Here is a 9,855-nt window from a genome sequence, read left to right on the forward strand (position 1 = left end):
GAGGGATGGGGCCAGTTATGCACAGTCCCTGGACATCCATATGGTCCCCTGCAGTTGTTTGGACCAGGAACATCCTCATGTCCTCTAGTGGCACTGTGAGCCTCAGACAACACCAACTGTATGGCAGTGAACTTCAGACTGAGACCTCACGATGGCCCCAGGTGGTGGGGCTGGCCACTCATAACAGGCTACTCCTCTCCGCCCTCCAGTCTCCAGTTGCATCTCTCTTCATAATGCTCAGGCTGTTCCACTTCTCGTTCTCTCCTGTCTGATCATCACTTACTTGCACATGTGGTAGCTCCCACGGCAGGGGCTAGCAGATGTGGCTCACCCGCGCCACACCTGTGCCACATACGGAGGGCAGGTCTGTGGGTGGCATGGTGGTCTGCAGGGCTCTCTCTGTCTTTCTCCTCCTGGGTTGAGCACCTGGATTTGATTTTTATGAGTCCTAGGCATAAGACAGCTTTGGCCACCAAGCTAACCATCAAGCTAGGATGAACAAAGAACTGCCATCTGCTCTGCCCCTGACTGATATAAGAACACCACCACAAACAAGGTGTCTCTTTGACCATTGCCAGGTGTGTGTGTGTGTGTGTGTGTGTGTGTGAGTGAATGCGCTATATTTTAAAAATTGCTTTAAAAAGAGTTATATATTTTTAACTTTTAAGTGTATGTGTGCTTGCTTGCATGACTTCATGTGCACCATGTGTGTGCAGACGCCCTTGGTGGCCAGACAAGGCTGTTGTATCACCTGGAACTGAAATTACAGGCACTTGTGAGCTGCCACATGGGTGTCAGGAACTGAACCTGCTTAACATAGTGCATATATAGTCTTAACACCCGAGTCATCTCTTCAGGTCTCATAATTTCCCAAAGCAAAAAAAAAAAAAAATATAGGTGATATAGGATGCACACTATATGTATATCATGTCACATCTCCTTGGGGATAATAAGCAACTCCATGAATTGATTATTTATTTATTTATTTATTTATTTATTTATTTATTTATTTATTGAGACAGGGTCTTGCTATGTAGTTCAGGCTGGCCCAGGACTTGTGATTTTTCTGCCCTGATCTATGTGTCACCAATGCCTGGATATGATTGTCCCTGCTGTGAATCACACAGTGGTGTGAATGGAGACTATGAATAGCCACACCGATCTGGAGTATAGTTTGTTGTCTAAGGAGCACCAGAAAAATGTTTAGACTTCAGAACACGTTTGATTCAGTATTTTCAGAGCAGGAAGGTAACTCTATTTGTTTCCACATAAGGGGACAATTCAAGCCTAGAACTATCTAGAAAAGTGAAACATCATGGAGATGGACAATCCCTGGCCTGGGATGTGTGGGAGCAGGTCAAACCGAGGTGACAATGTAACTGCAGGACTCACACTTCAAGCGGCCAGCTGGGTAGGAAGACTCCATAGTCATCGTCCAGTCTGAGAGGACAGGATGAGACTACTGGGGGAAAGGTGGCCAGAGAACAGGGCTGAGCACAGGGGCTCCCTGGAACTCCGAGCACCTGTCTTAGTTATTTGTCTGTCAAAAGGAGTGCAGGGCTCTAATGTGTGATTAGGATGACAGGCAAGGAGCTTTTCTTTCTTTCTTTTTTTTTTTAAATATTTATTTATTTAATGTATGTGAGTACACTGTAGCAGTCTTCAGACACACTAGAAGAAGGTATCAGATTCCATTACAGATGGTTGTGAGCCACCATGTGGTTGCTGGGATTTGAACTCAGGACCTCTGGAAGAGCAGTCAGTGCTCTTAACCACTGAGCTATCTCTCCAGTCCCCAACAAGGAGCTTTTCATAAACTCAGCAAGGACTGGTCATTTGAAAGCCAGTGTGTACCACTCTGAAAGGCTGTCAGAGAGTGGCTTTGAAATTTGAGGGTCAGTACTGGGGACTGGACCAAGGGTCCCACATGTCTGGTACTACTGAGCCTTGTCCCCCATTCTAAGACAGCTAGCTCCATCTTGTGCTTCGTGTGACTGGGCACGCTGCTCTCACTCTGAAGGCACGTTTGAACTTCATCCCACTAAAGATATGTACAAATGCCAGAATCTGGATCGAGAAAGCTGGGGCCGTTGCCAGTTTGGGTGGTGGTCAGTGATATTGATCATAAAGAACACAGTCTGCTGTCTTTGAAAGTTACCAGGTCTGGCAAGTGCTGACGAGTTAGGGTGGTGGTGGGTGGATACCAGGTGCTGCCTAATTTGATGATTGCCAGCTAGAAGAGAGCCCTTTGATACCAGTCAGTACCTTGTGCCATGTGTGAATGTCCTCTTTCTTGTGCATGGGGAGGCTCTGTGGCTTTAATTAAATTAATTAACTAATTAATGAATTAGTGCTGAGGCTTGAGTCATTGAGTGTGCATGCCAGGAACATGCGTTTCCTTTGTAAAACTTCCCAGCAGCTAGTCTCCCTCTTTGGAAATAAACTTTCCATTTTTCTTCTTCCTTTTCCTCCTCCTCCTCCCCTCCCTCTCCCCCTTCCCCCTCCCCCTCCTTGCATGATTTCACATCTAATCATCTCCCCATCCCTTGTCCCTTTGAGTCTGTCCTCTGCCCTTGCAACCTCTCTCCCAAAACAACAATAAAAAATAAAACAAAAAAGCCCATCTCACTGTAGAAGCTGCAGTGTCACAGTGTATCACATAGTATACCCTTTTGTTCACACACCTCTACTTGCAGATGTTCACTGCTGTAAGTCATTGGCTTTGTTTGAAGCCTCTGGCTTCTGCTACTCTGTCAATACTGGATCCTCTCTGAGACTCCTCTCCTCTTGGATATCCTGTTGTTAACCTGAGTCATGGAGAACCTGCAGCTTTGGATCGAGAGGACCAGTCCCTTTATGATCTCCAGCAGTTCATTGATAGGGTAGATGTTGGGGTGGGCCAACTCAAAGTTCTGGATCTGAGCTGAGTGGTAGCTAAGTTGGCCAGCCTACCAGCTCTCCCACATCCACACCAGCAGGGTGAGCTCTCTAGCACTATCCTGGCTAACTCATCCAATGCCAAAGTTGGCAAGGGACAGGACCAGCTGTTGCACCTGCCTCTAGGAGCAAGGAGGGGAAGGCATCTCTTCCTTGCTCATGCCACCACACAACAGATGATGGTTGAGGTCTGTTCAATGGAGCCCTTGCCTCCAAGGTCGACTTTACTGTGCTCCCCAGGTGAGGTACAGGGCCCACTTTTCTGAGTACTTGAGCCAATAAGTACTTGAGCCAGCTCTGTGCAGCCCTTGGTCCCAGGCAGCAGTCCAGACCAGGGACGTCTGTGTAGCCTTTGGTGGTAATATTGGCCACAGACAGCAACACAGACCCCTGTTTCTGCGTGGTCATGGACCCAGACATGGCCTTCAATAGCAGTATGGACCACACCTTCATCATGGCCTCAGGTGGCAGGGCAGGCTACTCACAATAGGCTATTCCTCTCCACCCTCACTCTCTAGTTCTGCCTCTCTTCATAGCTCTCAAATCATTTGCTTTTTTTTCTCTCCCATCTTGCCACTACATCCTTGTACACTGTAGTGGCGCCCACTGGGGGGCAGGTCATTTTGTGGGTGGGCTTTTTGTTTTTGTTTTAGATAGGATTTACATTTTTGGCTTTGGCTGTCCTGGAACTTGCTTTGTAGACCAGGCTGGTCTTGAAATCAGAGATCCACCTAGCTCTGCCTCCTGAGTGATGGGGTTAAAGGTGTGCACCACCACCTCCTGGGCTGGAAAGAAAGTTTTAATGCGTTCACTGAGAAAGTTCTTTTAGTTATTATGGAATCACTCTGGTTGTGATTATAGCCACACCACGCTGCTCCACCATTCAGCCTGGAAGATGTCGAGTGCTAGAGCTTATGGTGCACCATCAGGCCCAAACAGAGAGCTTTCAAGTCTGTGCCTAAGCTGGGGTGATGGTGAATGCCTGTAACTTCAGTTTTGGGAGGCAGAGGCAGGAGCACGGGAGTACCAAGTTTGTCCTCAGGTGCTAGTTCTGAGGCTGGAGCCATGGAGGAGAGCTTCACCCTAACGTGCCTTGACCCTCTTGCAAATTTAAGCAAACACTTCGTGGTATGGCAGGAGCAGAGTTCGTAGAGGTGGGTGAGACAGCATCCAAGGCCCAGAGGGTCAGAAGTCCTCCAACAATGATTCATCCAATATTGATTTTTCTCTGCTGGCTTACAACATAAACCGAGGTGAGTTGTTACAAGAACTCGTTTTAGAGCTGGCAGAGGGTAAACACAGCATGATGTGGAAAACAAAAATCTCGCCACCCAGAGGTTGTCTGAGTTTGGTGGTTCTGGTTTGGGCTTGTAGGAGCATCAGGACTTTGCAGGGCCTCTGAGATACTGCAGATGAGACTTGGTATTTAATTTAAAAAGTGGAGAGGATTTAAATCACCATAAGCTGGTGCACAGGGGACCTGGATGTGAACAGCAGTTTTGTAGAGACAAAGAGCACGCATGTCCCTCAGTGTCATGCATGCTCGTGCTGTGCCTTGGTGTTTATTTGCCAATGTGTCTAGGTCAGAAGGCTGGAGCCTCCCAGCTCCCGGCCTTGGCTGGAGGCTCAGAATATGCTCTTCTGTGCAAACTCCATAGTAACTTCAATCTAGCCTGGGCTACACGAGACCTTGTCTTAAAAATAAAAAATGAACCAGGTGTGGTGGTGTATGTCTTTAATCTCAGCATATGGAAAGCAGACACAGGCAGATTTATGTGAATTCAAAGACATCCTGATCTACAAAGTGAGTTCCAGGACAGTCAGGGCTATACAGAGAAACCCTGTCTGGAAAAAACCAAAAACCAACTAACAATCAACCAATAACCACCCCCCTCAAAGAAAACAACACAAAAGACTTTTCTTAGCCAAGGGGTTGGGTTGAGGGCATAGAGGCAGGAGGATTATCTCAAATTCAAAGCTAGCTTGGTTTACACAATAATTGAGGCCAGCCTGGATTAGAGAATGAAGCCCTGCCTCAAACAAAATAGAACAAACAAACAAACAAAAAAAAAAAAGACTACAAGGTCTAAACAATGATTTCAGAACAAACTGGTCAGAGGAGAGAAAGAAAAGCAATGGAGGGAAAAAAGGCTCTTTCTACCTCTGCCCCTACTTTCTTACTTAGACTGGGGACAGTTACCTGGGTAAGTCTGGGAACTGAGTGTAGAGGACTTGTTCTTCTCCTCAGTAAGGCCTTGGAACATTGTCTGAGAACCCAGACCCTTGGTGGTCAACCTTTGCCATGTAGAGAAAGGCGGGATGGTGTGTGTGGACCGAGAGATCCCTCCTGCAGCCTCCAGGGCATGCTCTTGGCTGGCTCTGAAGGGACTTCCTGGCTGTGATGAAGATAAGCAGGGTCTGGGCCATCTGAGATCAGAAGACGATTCTGGAAAGAGGGAAGAGTCAGTGATGAGGGTCTGGGCTGGCGTTCGTTGCCTGACTTGAGGACAGTAAAGAGGGTAAGGCTTTGACACTGTGGAGGGCAGAGGGATAAGTGTCTGGGAAGGAGGTGGAGAAGAGACTACATTTTATTCTCAGACTCACGAGAATCGCTGAAGATTTTGAGTGATGGAAATGTATTCGAACTTCCAGGAGCGTCAGTGTTCCATCATGGTACAGGATCAAGGTGGGAAGGAGAACCCTCATGCGAACTTCATATGAGCAAGTGCTTCCTCAATACCTCTATGGGGGACAGCAGAGACTTTTCTGGGCAGCCAAGGTGTTGGAGCTGCTCATAGGCCAGGCACCTGTATTTTCCCAAGCTAGATGCATCGGGAGAAAGGAAAAGATTGTAGTTCACAGCACTGCCTGTGGAGCCAAGGCAGAAGAAGTTCCAGAGAAAGGTCTGAGGCATGGGAGTATGAGTTATGGAAAAATAGCTCCATTATTGCTGGACATGTTTGTTTTGGAATAGAGGAAGACATTGATCTGGGCATCAAATATGAACCGAGCATTGGGGTCAGTCATGAACTTCTTTGTGTGCTGGGAAAAGCCAGATTTCATCCTTGCAATAAACACAGGACTAGCTGGATCAGCAAAGAGGAAGCCATGCACTGGTTCCAATGGAAGTATGCTGTGACTATCATTTCTGGAAAACCAATTTAATCCAAAAGGTCAATAAGATTTTTTTAAAAAAAGATTTATTTATTTATTTATTATGTGTAAGTACACTGTAGCTGTCTTCAGACACCCCAGAAGAGAGCATCAGATCTCATTATGGGTGGTAGTGAGCCACCATGTGGTTGGTTGCTGGGAATTGAACTCAGGACCTCCCGAAGAACAGTCAATGCTCTTAACCGCTGAGCCATCTCTGCAGTCCCCAGATTTTTTTAAGAGAAAAAAAGCAGAACAAAATCATGATGATGATGATGATGAGGAGGAGGAAGAGGGGGAGAAGGAAGAGGAAGAGGAGGGGGCGAGGAAGAAAAGCCTAATTATTTTAGGAGATTAAGCAGGAGGATGGTCTTATTAGTCCAAGCCGGATGCAGGGTTTTTGGACTGTGCCTTGTAATTGGATGTGGAAGTTCCCAGCCTGTTGTTATAATGCGGACACATTTACACCTGCTGTTCCACTGTTACACAGTTTAAAATGCACATTGAATGTCAAAGACAGTACACAAATAAGAAATAAAATAGTCTATTGACATTTTAACAATGTTGAATACACGATGAAATGGTTATTTTTTTTATTACATTGTTTTTGTTTTTTTTTTTTTTTGTTTTGTTTTGTTTTTTGTTTTTTTCAGACAGTGTTTCTCTGTGTAGTCCTGGCTGTCCTGGAACTCACTCTGTAGACCAGGCTGGCCTTGAACTCAGAAATCCACCTGCCTCTGCCTCCCAAGTGCTAGGATTATAGGCATGCGCCACCACTGCCTGGCTTTTATTACATTGTTAAAAAGTGTTTCACATTCTCAGTGGGAAGATAAGGAGAGCAATATAGACACGGTTTTCCAGCTCAATGCCTTGGATATATGAAAATGGCTAAAGCTTTATAAGAAAAGGTGTCTGGATCTTTGTATTTAGGGAACATGGGTGATATGAGTTATCTTGAGTGCAACACAACATCTGGTCCAACACAACTGGAAGTGCCTGGGGCCAGCAGGAACAGCGACACAGGAGCCCCGCCCGGCCAGGGGCTCGGGTTCCTTCCTGTCGGCCCTGGTCTACCTTGGTTTCAAACTCAGCGGACAGCCCTACACCCCTCCAGAGGAGGTACCACTTCCCGGCTCTATAGCATGCTCAGGATCTTAGGATCCCAGGAGCTTGGTCACACCAGAATCTCAGGGTCTTAGAGGAAGCTTGACAGCCAAGAACTCTGACACATTCAGAATCTCAGGATCACAGGATCCCGTAATCACAGGATCATAGAAAAAGCTGGACTCTGAGGAGTTCTGACTCAACCGGGATTACAGGAAGGGCAGGCTTCAATCAGGTATATTGAGGGCAGGGAACACTTGAGATAATCAGATGGTGGGAGGCAAGCATAGAAACAGAAGCCACAGAAACCAAGGACACTTGGCATCATCAGACCCCAACTCTCCCACTATAGCAAGTCCTGAATACACCATTACACCAGAAAAGCAAGATATGGATCCAAAGTCACTTCTCATGATGATGATGGAGGGCTATAAGAAAGACATAAATAACTCCCTTAAAGAAATACAGACAAACACAGGTAAACAGGTAGCCCTTAAAGAGGAAACACAAAAATCTCTTAAAGAGTTACAGGAAAACACTACCAAACAGGTGAAAGAATTGAACAAAACCATCCAGAATCTAAAAATGGAAGTAGAAACAATAAAGAAATCACAAAGGGAGACAACTCTGGAGATAGAAAACCTAGGAAAGAAGTCAGGAGGCATAGATGCAAGCATCACCAACAGAATACAAGAGATAGAAGAGAAAATCTCAGGTGCAGAAGATACCATAGAAAACACTGACATTACAATCAAAGAAAATGCAAAATGCAAAATACAAAATGCAAAAAGATCCTAACCCAAAGCATCCAGGAAACCCAGGACAAAATGAGAAGACCAAACGTAAGGAAAATAGGTATAGACGAGAAGGAAGATTTCCAACTTAAATGGCCAATAAATATCTTCAACAAAATTATAGAAGAAAACTTCCCCAACCTAAAGAAATAGATGCCCACGAACATACAAAAGAGCTTGCTGACAGGAGCCTGATATAGCTGTCTCCTGAGAGGCTCTACCAGTGCTTGGCAAATACAGAAGTGGATGCTCACAGCCATCCATTGGATAGAGTACAGGGTCCCCAATAAAGGAGCTAGAGAAAGTACCCAAGAAGCTGAAGAGGTTTGCAGCCCCATAGGAGGAACATCAATATTAACTAACCAGTACTCCCAGAGGTCCTTGGGACTAAACCACCAATCAAAGAAAACACATGGTGGGACTTGTGGCTCTAGCTGCATATGTAGCAGAGGATGGCCTAGTCTGTCATCAATGGAAGGAGAGGCCCTAGGTCCCAAGAAGCTTCTATGCCCCAGTATAGGGGACTGCCAGGGCCAGGAATGTGAGTGGGTGGGTTGGGGAGCAGGGAATAGTAGATTTTCGGAGGGGAAACTAGGAAAGGGGATAACATTTGAATTGTAAATAAAATATCTAATAAAAAAATCAATGAAACATCCAAGAAAAAAACAGACTAAACAATAAGAGAGCTCTGTGCTCTAGCTAAACATGTAATGAACCACGGAGAAAGGCCCAACGTGTCCTCAGTTTCGGGAAACTGATTGTGAATTTGTTTCCTGTAGCTTAGATGCTGTTAAACATGCATGGTGCACATGCCACACATCAATGAATAAAAATCGTAGCTGCACTTACCGATTCTGCCACCAGATGGCGGCATGGCCCCATGGGTGGATTTCTCGAGGCGTCGTAAATGGTGTTCAGGTGCTAAGGGGCAGGGTAATATTTTGAGAGGAAGAACATTGGCAGAAAATAGTTGTTATAAGTACAATTCAACTTTAGCAAGTAAATGCACTGTGGTTAAACAACTTTTAGAGTTTCCTGTCTATCCTCTATGCCCATTATCCAGAGTAGTCCTAAAATAATACATACGTCTCTTGATTGCATAGTTCAATTTTCTTCTGCCCTGCAGGACTCTTTTACCCATCCCTTTAAGAATATGGATGTCTTCTGTTCTCATTTAAGGACCCCCTTTCACTTATTGAGGACCAACTGTGTGCTGGGAACTTTAACATATTGGGTTCTTTTTATTTCTCACAACAACTGTGTGAAATAATTACTATTAGTCCAATTTTACAATTATGAAAACTGGCATGAGGAGCAATATCTAATTGGTTCCAGAACAAGACAGTGGCAGAGTTGGTTTGAAGCCCCAATTGATTGGCCTCTATGTCCACCTGTCTCTCATAGGATCTCTTTTTCTTTTTTCAAAGATTTATTTATTATTATACATAAGTAGCTGTCTCCAGACAGACCAGAAGAGGGTGTCAGATCTCATTATGGGTGGTTGTGAGCCGCCATGTGGCTGCTGGGATCTGAACTCAGAACCTCTAGAAGAGCCGTCAGTGCTCTTAACTGCTGAGCCATCTCACCAGCCCCAGGGTTTCTCAACCTTGGCGTTTTTTGAGAAGTAGACGGACAACTCTTTGTTACGGTGAATGCTGTTGGTTCTCAACCTTCCTAAAGCTGAGACCCTTTAATACAGTTCCTCAACTTGTGGTAACCCCCCCCCCCAACCATAAAAACACTTTGCTGCCACTTCATAACTGTAATTTTGCTACTGTTATGAATCATAATATAAGTGTGGAATCTGTGATCCAAAGCGGCCCAGGTTGAGAACCTCTGCGGTGGCTCTATAGTACTGCAGTGCTAT

General features: G+C 45.4%; 1 non-coding gene across 1 annotated transcript; it reads right to left on the bottom strand.

Annotated features, from left to right (window-relative positions):
- Window positions 1-439: 439 nt before the first annotated feature.
- Window positions 440-583, bottom strand: LOC115032843 (small nucleolar RNA SNORA48). Its single transcript, XR_003838503.1, has one exon. It is a non-coding gene; the product is annotated as a small nucleolar RNA SNORA48 (small nucleolar RNA).
- Between the last annotated feature and the right edge of the window lie 9,272 nt (window positions 584-9,855).

The sequence above is a fragment of the Mus caroli genome, unplaced genomic scaffold, assembly GCF_978045245.1.
Source record: "Mus caroli unplaced genomic scaffold, Mus_caroli_1 scaffold_14, whole genome shotgun sequence".
NCBI classification, from domain to species: domain Eukaryota; kingdom Metazoa; phylum Chordata; class Mammalia; order Rodentia; family Muridae; genus Mus; species Mus caroli.